Here is an 11,617-nt window from a genome sequence, read left to right as displayed (position 1 = left end):
GTGTAATATCAACTAATAATACGTTATATATTTCCTAACAGTTTAACCGCAACATAAAGTCTTTCAAAACATTTCGTATTGACAAACGAATTTTCCGTACTTCATTTATCCATTAGGGTGAGTAGAACATTATCTGACTTTTTTTATCAATTAATATTCGTATCCATAGTATTATTAATTTTAAAAACAAAACAAAAACCAAAAATCATGTATCATCTCCACCATCCACAACCAATCATTAGTAAATAATAATACAATATGTGAATTTCCAGTCTCAAATTATACAAATTAATATTAACGAAATTTCATCTCATTTTTGTTTTCTAAATATAAATACAATACAAAGTTTAATAAAATATAAACTATTTTCCAGTTTTCTACTGATACTATACCAATTTTCTTTGTGATTCCTGTAATTGTACAATTATGTTTGGGCTTCGTTAATAAATATCCTATTTAATTATGCATAAAGTATTACCATAGTAGTTAACAGAAATAAATGTTTCACAAAAAGAGTCAATTCTGCGAAAAAAAAAACAATTCTACCAGGCATTTACTTGCACAGTTCATTAATTAAAATAATAATTTATAATTAATGTTTTGTTATACCCTAGATTTATATTTTTAACATGTACATAATTATTCAGAGAGTACATTTGTCTGAATATAGTGTCTTATATAAAAAGTCAGTGCTGTAAATTGTGTTTTACTCTACGGTAACAAACTAATAAATTATAAACATCATAAGGAAAATGAAATCATTTAAACTAAAACATGCTACACAGGACGTTTCTTGTTGAAAGACACACATTACATTAATGTAAAACTAAGCTTAGCCTTAGGGCACCACATTGTTTATGTTACATTTTCGTGTAAAATACGTCCAAAAATAGAGTGTACAATCCCACGTACCTTTTGTTAAAACATTTTCAAAGGATTCATCAAAATTGCAAAATAAGGTAAAAAAAATACTATTGTTGAGATCTTGTAATGATATTTAGTACGTAGGATGTATTCTTTGTGTTAGTGGTTTCCTTGTTACTGGATTATAAATTATTGTCAACTGTTTTTAATGTTTAGCTTATGCAGTATGTACTGTGTGTATTTTTACTGGGATTAATATTTAAGTATTAAGGGCAACATACAGTATATCAGGAAAATAATTACAAGGAGTGTTAACACATGACAGTCTCATACAGCCAATACATTAATGGCCCCAATACCTCCAACTATATTTAACACTCCACCAGGTTAAAACCAATGTTGATTCTCTCAGCTCTTTTATCTTAATTAAATTTTTTAATGTAATTTTTGCGAGTGCAACATTTTTGCACATTCCATCCACGTGTTAAATTTGTATTCGGATTTTTTTATAAAAATTGTCTTAGTTGGTGTGAGTCACCAACAGATTGTGCCGATCTAAATTACTAAATTCTGTCGAATACACAAACCGGTTTATTAAGTCAAACTTATTGAATGACTTATGGGGAGCTATAACAACTGTTATGACCCATCAACCTGCTCAGCAACAACAAAAATTGTATAAAATAGAATTTTAGATACTAGCGCATTCTGTGACTGGCTCACACAAATACGTTCTTCTTAATAAAAATCAGCGAATATATAAATGGGATGTCTACTTCAGTATCCAATAGTCAATACTTTTACTCGTGACTCATAAGTATTAAAAAGTACTATATTCTTTGGGACTTATTCAGCCCAAAATGAAAAAGGAAGTTTAGAATAATCGTATAATTATTTTGTTCTTATTGTAGTATTGTAGTTATAACTATATTCCATTTCTGAATTGCAGTAAACAAAGGGAATTTAAGGAAACTGCACAGTTTTCTTTTTTTTGTTTTTTTAGGCGAAGCTTGTAATTTAGACATTTGAAAATATAATGGTGAGCAAAGTAAGAAACTTTGATACAGGAATGTATTATAAAGTAGTCATGATTATTAGCATAATTGAAGGAACAATATCGATAATGATGATGATGACGATGACGATGAGGAAATGGTAATCCAATCTTTATAATATCTTTCATCAGCTGATTTATACCAGATTGAAGCCGATAAACGCTCGTCAAGAGGTCGTTAAACTCCCAAGAGGGTTATAATATGGCGGGAAAAAATCATCCCCTTTTGTGCAAAATGTTCTCTTTGCAAGATTAACTTTTTTGTTTTTGTTTAACTCTATAAGTGCTTTTACCATGTGAATATGCAATTAATTGTTTAGGTATCGTTCCTTTAAAACTTGCAGCCTTAAAAATATTATTTTTAAAACGATCTTTACTTCAACGAATGTGCAATACTATATTTTATTTGGCAGCAAACAACATGTAATTTAATTTATAGACACAGCAAAATTAAGGATGGAAATTTTAAGGGTGCATAAGGTTCTTAAGCAAGATCACTATCATTTATAAAGCTAAGATTTTTTTCTCTTAGTTGTCCGGAACATCTACTGTAAGCTGGACCAGCTAACTGTAAAAATTAAAAAATCAACACTATTGATATACAATTAGCTGTTTAGTAGATTTTGTAATGTGGATTGTTTTACTAAATAGAACAAGATAAATATTTACAATACTCACATCACCCACTATTCACCACAGATCTGGAACAACACAAATACTTTTTTTATTTCGTACATTTAGGCCTACGGTTGTTAAGAAGTAAAACAAGCTTAGGTTGTTAAGTGTTATTTACAATTAAAGTTATAGTATTTACCAATTGTATTGTACTAAGCATTTTGGAAATACGGTAACTGGTATGCTGTTCTTGCCTAGTAGCGTTTTCGACTTCATTGTGAAAGGAGCTTTTTTCCCTACCACACCTACTAAAATTGTAGGGTATTTACCGCTTTCCACTAAAAGCCTCTTTTGTTCCCTGTTACGAATTTCCACTGGTGTTAAAAGAAGTCATTTTCTCCTTGAACGTTGGTAGGTGAACGTTAATTTTGTTGGAATATGGATAACTGTTTTTCAACTGTTTCAACAATTTCAACTGTTAATGAACCATCATAAATCAACAAACTGTATTGATTGCAAACTATGACTAAATAAATAACAGTTAAATCGCTAGCTAAGACAATTCAAAACATAAATTAACTGTACAGTTGGTCTGTATTAAGACTCTGAATAATATTTGTCCAGATGAATTTACCGAACTTACGAGTAAAAGTGTAGTCATAATTGGTTTTTTAACTTGTTTTAACTAGCGATGATGACTGTGTTGAAAACGAAAAATTCAGTAAGAAACAAAACTATAAAGTTGTTTTACGTTTGAGTAAAAAAATATATTGCCATATTATCTTTTATAGTCCCATTTTATCAATGCACTGCTTACGTTGAAAAACAAATGCAATTGGTTATAGAGTACAAAAATTTGAATTTCTTCATTTAAATTTTCTTTGCATTTAGTAAATTTTACCACCCAAGATATTAATCTATTTTTATTTAAGACTGTTTTGTTAAGATATATTCCCCTTCAATCTATTTTTAAAATACAGAAATGAAAATCCAACATGCTTTTTCCTCAACGCTGTAGCTCAATGTAAATGATATTTAACTGTAAGAAAGGGCTATGCTAAGCTAGCTTCAATAAAGTAGTATTTTTTGTCATTTCATTTTTAACAACTCAGTTTTGATAACAAGCTATTAAGGAAGAATGATATCAGATTTATTCCAATATTTCCATTTAATTTGAAGCAGCAAATTTGTAAACACTCTCATTAAATATTTTGTTTTTGCAGTAGAGAATCAAGCTTCATAAGCAAACCGTAAGATTGAACAGTTGGCCTTTAAAATACTGCAATTTCTCATATTATTTTAGTCTGACTACAAATTTCAACGGTTAAAACATTTAATCATGGACTTTTCATAAATTATTTAATCAAAAGTAACAACTTCATAAGTGATTCAAAAATATGATGAACTTGTAATACTCGAATATAAAACCAATTGAAAATATGTCAAAGACTATAATTCCATCATTAAGAGGCACGAATGTTTTACAAATATCTTACCTTTACTTCCAGTCCGTTTTTTCCTTCAAAATCGTATATATCAAAGGTTTTTTAGTAAAACGAAATGTGCATAGTTTTTAATAAAAAAAATTTAAGCAAAAAGAGTTTAGGAAATTAAATACAGTAACGCGGAAACCAAACGAAATGAAAGCGTAATTAAGTAATCATGGGAACGAAGTAATTTTCATCAGGGCAGAATTCACAATTACCCTAAACAATTAGAGCGTCCACACTAATCAAGGGGCATCGAGTCATAAAGTCCCTTTAAATTATGTTAAAGTTAATTACAGTTATGACAGTTAAAAATAGATTTATATGATTACTTTTTGTTTATGACGACTATCGCGACCATTAAATACGTGATTCTTATGTAATTTGTGGTCTTTTTGACGTGAGTGATTCTTACAAGCAATAGTTATTTGTGTAACTAGTGGTGAAAGTGGCACTTTGCTGCACACGAGAGCAATGTTTACGCACGAGCCGCAGGCGAGTGTGGAATGATCTCGAGTGCAGCAAAGGCCTTTTTCACTCGTGTTACACATTATATTTTTCCTACAGTCACTACAAAGCATATAAATAATTAGTCTTTCAAACACTATACAACACGTTTTAAGGTTCAGCTGGCAACACAAATGGTGCCCTAGAGAAAGTAGTACCCGCGGTCCGTATCACTCCGCGATTTTTCCTCGGTAAGAAATGTGCTCCGCGTTTTGATAATATAGTTCCGTATGTTTTTGTAATTTGAAGTGGTTTCCGCGCCTAAAAAAAATGCTTTAAAGGTATTTTCTTGTTTATTAAGATCGTAGGAATGTTTTAAAAACGTTTAAAAGGAAAGTCCAGAAAGTTCAGTAATACCGAAACGATAAACACGAAATGACAGGTTAAATCGTAGTTATAATAGTCAATCAGCTGCTCATAGTATTATTATCATTAAGTGTTGCCAACCTTTTTTCAAGCGTACACGGATTACGTGCATAATAGAACCACGCTGTTTTGTGTTGTTTCGTTGGAATCCTGATGTGCGGCAAAGTATAAACCGTACGACAAAGTATAAACCGTACGGCAAAGTATAAATATGCAGCAATTAGCAGGTTTCTGTACTATAAACAGCACAAGGAAGCCAACTTTGTCGGGTGACTGTAGGTAAAATAAATAATTTCATTAATAATTGGACCAACCATAAAGATTTAATGTAAATGAAATATATTGCAGTTTACTTTTCATACAAAGTACTATTTCATTATTTATAATTGTTTAGGTTCCGATTGCTTGAAATTTTATTGTTTATTAAATCATGTTTTTTAACTAAGAATAGTACTGTTTGATCTTCCATGGAAAAACTATTTTCGAAAGGTCCTAAAATTTATTTATTGCCTACTCACGATTTTAAGTGGTCCATGAAATCAGGTAGTCATTTTCGAGATTATTTTCAAATAGAATTGTGAAACCTTTACAAGACGCGTTGCAGGAAAATAAAACATGGCCAGAGTTAGAATGAAATCACGAAACCCTCGTTTTACCGCTCTTGAGTTGATTTACTTAGCCACTTCTGCAAATTGAGTAGAGCTACGGATAACTATGAAGTAATTATTCCCTTAACTTCAGGTTACTACTACCTTAAATTCGTATTCGAATCGTGTGATAAACTGTTTTAATTTCAACTGTCAGTTCACGTATGTATTTATCAGGTTGACAACAAAACTCAATGTTTACAGAACCAAAAATATCTATTAAAACTTGTTGGAGTCCTTGTATACAAAGGTCACTCATAAGAGAAAATTACAAAAAGATAAATTTGTACTTATACTTAAGTTGGAATGGTTAGCGAATTTCCCATATAAGGAATAAGCTATTACCGTTAGGGCTCGGGGTTAACCTAGACCCGAAACCAATTTACTTTTTCGTTTTAATGTTCCCAGAGCCCGAAAACATGCTCAGTTCAAATTCGTAAATAAATGTCCATCAGCACGATAACTCGAGCAAAAATCTTCCAACTTTGTATAAATTTGGTACGAACATGAAAACATAAGTATATTCTAAGGTGTTTACCAATCGGACTATGGAAACGGGGGTTTATCGGGAGCTTTATAAGATAAAGATGGGAGTTTTACATTTTTGACTCTAATTTTTGTAATTCCTTCCCAAAGAATTGTGTACAGTTAAAAATAAATAATTTAGTATGATAAAGCATTGTTATGCGCTTAGTGGTTAAGGGAACGTTCCAAAAATTGTAAATTTAAAATTCCCATGTAATAACATGAAAATATTCATGGAGAATAAATAAACTCTTTTAGTTTCCTTGTTTATGGATGGAATAAAATAGTAAATACTTAACGTGCAGCTTAGCTTTGCTTTATTTCATTTTAAATTTGGTAGTTTGTATAAGAAGTTAGTATTGCTCAACTTCCACCTTCAATTTTTTTAAATTCTAGATTGACTAAGCCACTTAAGTTACCTTTTATTTTTGATAACGTCTAAGCTTTACTACAGTTTGTAGCAGTTTTAAAGTTTTTTTTTTTTTTTATTTACAATACTTGAAATATTTTGAACTAGCAGTAAACAACAAAAACCCATTCTGTAATAATTAAACACTTATGCACTTTTAAAAACCTTTCATAACACTCATGGCTTTGAAAACTTTTGGTCAACATATTACTCTCCTGGGTAATTTATTTGACATCTCCGGGGTAATACGTTGGACAACCTGTTGTTGTTAGACACAGACATACAGAAAGTCACAAGCAATATCTTCCTTCAAAAAATCCCATTTTTATGTTGTTACCCCTGGGGAAATTAACCTCTTTATTACATGTAGCCTACATCATAGTTGTATTTACACCATTTTTTGAAAACTCATGACAATGAGTTTGTGAATGTGTATGTTTTATTGTATATTAATTAATTGTAAATTGTGTGATTTAAGTCTTTTGAAAACGAATTACTTAATAGCCGTTAATATTTTTAACAACAGTATTTTTGCGAAACAATATATTTTTATCAACCATAGCTGCTATTAGAGTGTGAGATAAACTCAATGGAATTCTCCAACTTCAGGGTGAATTCCTCCCAGTTCACTTGATTAAAATTCCAATTTAGGCCGCGAAAATGAATTTACTAAGAGAATGAATATTCCAGAGTTGACGAAAGCCAGTACAGTACGAGAATATTGGAAATAGTACTGGAGTGCAATAGAGAAAAAAACGAGTTAAGAGAAATCTTTCCGCCAGATGTGAAAACTTATTTTGGTATTGAAGGATTCAAGTCAGATCCAGGCAACGTGGTAATATAAGCGCAGTTTCAATCATCCATAGCTATAATAGTTGTAATGATTATTAGAATCAATGTGAAAATGTTGTTCAATTGTATTATTTTATTTCATTTTGATGTTGCTTTTGTATTATTTTCTGCCCTTTGCTGGTTATTGTATTTGTTAATTTCAGGGTGTTAGTTAACAGACCACATTGTGTGACTTTTAAACTTTTACCATAGAAGTCATCAATTACACCATTCTGACTACAGTGTTATAGCTTTTGTGGACCTGGGATGTTTGGTTGGCATATTATGTTGTCAATGTCCCGGAACATGAAATTTACAAAATACTACCTCTGGCACAATCGAAAAGGTTTTAGACATGCTTTTTTGCAGTGCCATGATGTGAGCGTTGTAGAGGGGACTTTCCGTTAAATCAATTAATGTATTTTATGAGTGACAGGATTTCAAATTGTTCAAGTATATTCAAAGAGAAAGAGTCATTTAACAGAATGATAAGTCTTTCCCATTTGAGTTCCAATGCTCAAACAATTTGTTTAAGGTAGTTTGATCAATACCACTTAATGTAATTACAACACTATTCAATTGAATTTATTATGGTCAATTATCTTCATTACATCTCAAAGTCTATACAGATATCAAGTTCATTGTAATGATAGCAGCCCACGGGAATCAATTAAGGTTATTGTCATGATAATCCCCTAATTGTAAAGCGTAACTACAGTTTGCATTGTAACTCTATGTACATCTAATACATTAGTTCCATCACCACGCCCCGACAACAATATTTGTACATGTCAATTTGAGAACGGACTTGTTAGCGTTGGAATGGCAAATGGATTACTGTTTTGCATCCAAAGTGATGAAGGATCGAATTTCAAACTTAAATATAAAATGTTAATATGGCTTTGATGATTAAGCTAAACGTAGATCTTCCAATAATAGTGGGGCAGTCTTAAGGCCTTTTCACACCGGCGTACTGGACGTACTGTACGTTTGGTACGGCCAGTTCGTACAGTACGCGGTCCTTTCACACCGCACAGAAACTTCCAAAACGTACACTTGTTCGTTTGCAGTCAGACAAGTAACAATGGCTGAGCACGTGGTTTTGGTGTGACCACTGCGCATGCGCGAGCTCGCGTACGCCTCGTACGATTTAGAAAAATCGCTCTCCGAGCGATTCTCACAAAACCATCGCGTACGTACTGTACGTACAGTACGTTCTGTACGCGCGGTGTGAACGAGCCCATATGATAACATGGACAGCGATTTGTAAAAAAAAAACGTACCAAACGTACAGTACGTCCAGTACGCCGGTGTGAAAAGGCCTAAAGTGTGACTACATGGCTGTAAGACAGTTTTAAGTTGTAAGTTTAGAATAGCACATGTTTAGAATATTTTACTTTGTACGGGAGGATTTTAAAAACATATATATTGGTCGAATATATTATCTATCTCTGTGTGCTCTTTTCTACCTTAGTACCTAAAATAGTTAATTTTGATAGTAACAAGCATAACATAAAAATACTCATATTGAATTTGTAATATATTCAAGCATTCAAATTGTGAAACTAGCTTTAAAATGCTGTATGAAGGTAATTACTAATGAAAAGAATCAGGACACCAATACCTTTTTGATAATTATTTGTACACATCTATAACATACAAACTGTGCTAGTATTAAATATATGCAAAGTTAAAATACACTTTCAAATATTTTACCATCTTCCATTATTCCATTCTGATCAGCTAAATTCCTTTTATAATACACAATCTTTCTGGACAACAAAACATGAATTCGTGCCAACATATTACAGCTTTACTTGCTTATTGTCTCATTTACAACTTTTTTGTCTCAACATTTTTTGTGCCACTAGCTAAACTACTTCTAATGAGGTTATACCAATAACAGATAAAGCGGTGTACTCTTAAAAAGTCAAAACACAACTAAAATACCACTACTATGGACATTGACAAACTTGTAAAAGTGCGTTTTCCTACAGTTACCTGACAAAGTGAGATTCCTTGCACTGATTATAGCACGCAAAGTAGCTAATTGCTTCATTTACTTACTTTTGCCGCACTCCAGAATTCCAACCAAACAACGCAAAACATTGTGCTTTTATTAGTCACGTAATACGTGTATGCTTGGAAATATGTTGGCAACACTTAAAGATACTACGACTACGATCAGCTGGTAAAGTGTTTCCCATTTCATTGGACGCTTGGATTTAACCTAACCTAAAAACGTATTGTATAGTGTTTGAGAGACAAATTATTCATATGTTGCATAGTAACTGTAGGAGAATATAATGTGTAACGCGAGTGCAAAGTGCCTTTGCTGCACGTGAGGGAAATGTTTCTCAAGCCACTTCGCACACTAGTTAAACAAATGACTATTTCTTAAGATTACATCATTAAAGCTTTATCATTTACAGCCTATTACTATATATGTCTTAAATTGGTTGTTAAATGTGGTAGGCTAGTATATTATTTCTCTGAAATATTAACTACTGAGGTGGTAATTAAAATTTAAATATACGTAATATTTAGCTCAATAAAATTTATGATATTTATATTTATGATACACAAAAATATTGAGTATTTAAAATTACTACATACAGATACGTGTGTTTCAGCAAAAATAATATTATTTATCTAACAATTTATTAAAGTATGGCTTACGATTTTCTAATTCCTGCATCATTATAATTAGATTCATGTAGATATTAATTTAATATTTATTAATTATCAAAACTGGTGGTTTCTGCAGTAACTAATGAGTTCAGTCTTGATTACTGAAACCTTTTAATATTTAAAAGTAAAACTAATGTGTCCAGAGTATTTCTAATAGCAATTGAATGTAGTTTGGATTTTATTGAAACACAAACGGTTTTCAATACATTTACACGTTTCACATGCATTTACCCTATTATATATAAAGTGTTTGATCCATCTAATCATACTACAATTTATCTAGGATGTAAAATAATCACTCTACTTCGAGCTTCTACCTTTATAAAATCGAAATAACCTTTACCACCAATATTCCATACATACCTGACGAAAGGTTTTACTTTCGCATCATAAAAATAAATTGTTGGCTTGTTCGTATTTGTACTTGTTACGTTCCTTAATAGCTTATTCCAGTGAGTTGTAGATAGTGATTACCAGAATTTTAACACGGTATCATTTGGTACAACACAGAGTGATTCTAAATTATTGTTACACTTTTTAAACTAGCCTATATAAATGAAAAACTATATCATCACTGGCGGGATGAGAATCTATTGGAAGAGAAGATTGTAAATTTTTGTTTGACACATCTTTGGTAAACATTATTAGCCTCTACAGACAATTTATATTTTTAAATACGATTTTTAATTAATTACACAATCAATGAAACTCTAAAACACAGAACCATTTTTACTCTTTAGAGCTGTTTATGTTCCTTGTGTTCCTTGCAGTTACAATAATGGTGAACAACGGTAACTGAGCGGTAAATTGTAGAACTAATTGGCCCCTAGTGGTATAATTAGAACTGTTGACAATTCAACATACAGTATGACGTTTTGAGTTTCAGAGAGGTAGAAGTGTGTAATTAATTAAAAACTAGTGTCCCTGTTGCTCAAATTCGAGCAATTGCTAAGTATTTCAGGCGTTATTTTAAAACAAATAACAGTCATAATTTCTGATTACTTTTAAAAGATTCGACTAAAAGATTATGGAAATAAAGAAGATGCACATAACAGATTGATATAATCAAACATTTATTGTAAATATCTTATAATTTTTCAAAAGCTGATCTTGTTTTAGTGTTTTCTACAAATAGCCTTACCAATATCCGCATTAGGTTGTCCATAATAACGATTAATTCTAAAAAAAAAAACATTTATTCTATTTTTTCTTCTTTGTGGCGTTCTATGACTTTCCTATGTTTCCATAGTTTTCAAATCGGCTCTTTCAATGATTACTATAAGATATGCAGCTCAGTCTTAATTCAGTTTTCTTCTTAGTACATCAATTTATCCAGGCTCTCTCGCTTTTTTCCATTGTAATATTTACGCCAACTCAAATTCAAATAGTAAATATTTCATTTCAACCAAGTCAGTAATGTTTGTAGCAAACTGTTAAATTAGCAAACTTATTGACTGTTTACAATTAACATATATTCTTATTCTCACTTTTAATTTCTGACAACAGCTGGAGTTCCATAACAATGTTTATTTCCCACGTTAATCTTATGGAGAAATACGAAACTTTAAAGGGCCCCAGGGCCTCACTCTCTAATCATTTCCGTAAAAAGAATGTTTCCTGC

This window comes from Macrosteles quadrilineatus, unplaced genomic scaffold (assembly GCF_028750875.1).
Source record: "Macrosteles quadrilineatus isolate MER2022 unplaced genomic scaffold, UCM_ALF_1.0 Scaffold_1__1_contigs__length_201487025, whole genome shotgun sequence".
Lineage (NCBI taxonomy): Eukaryota > Metazoa > Arthropoda > Insecta > Hemiptera > Cicadellidae > Macrosteles > Macrosteles quadrilineatus.
This window is presented reverse-complemented; position numbering follows the sequence as displayed.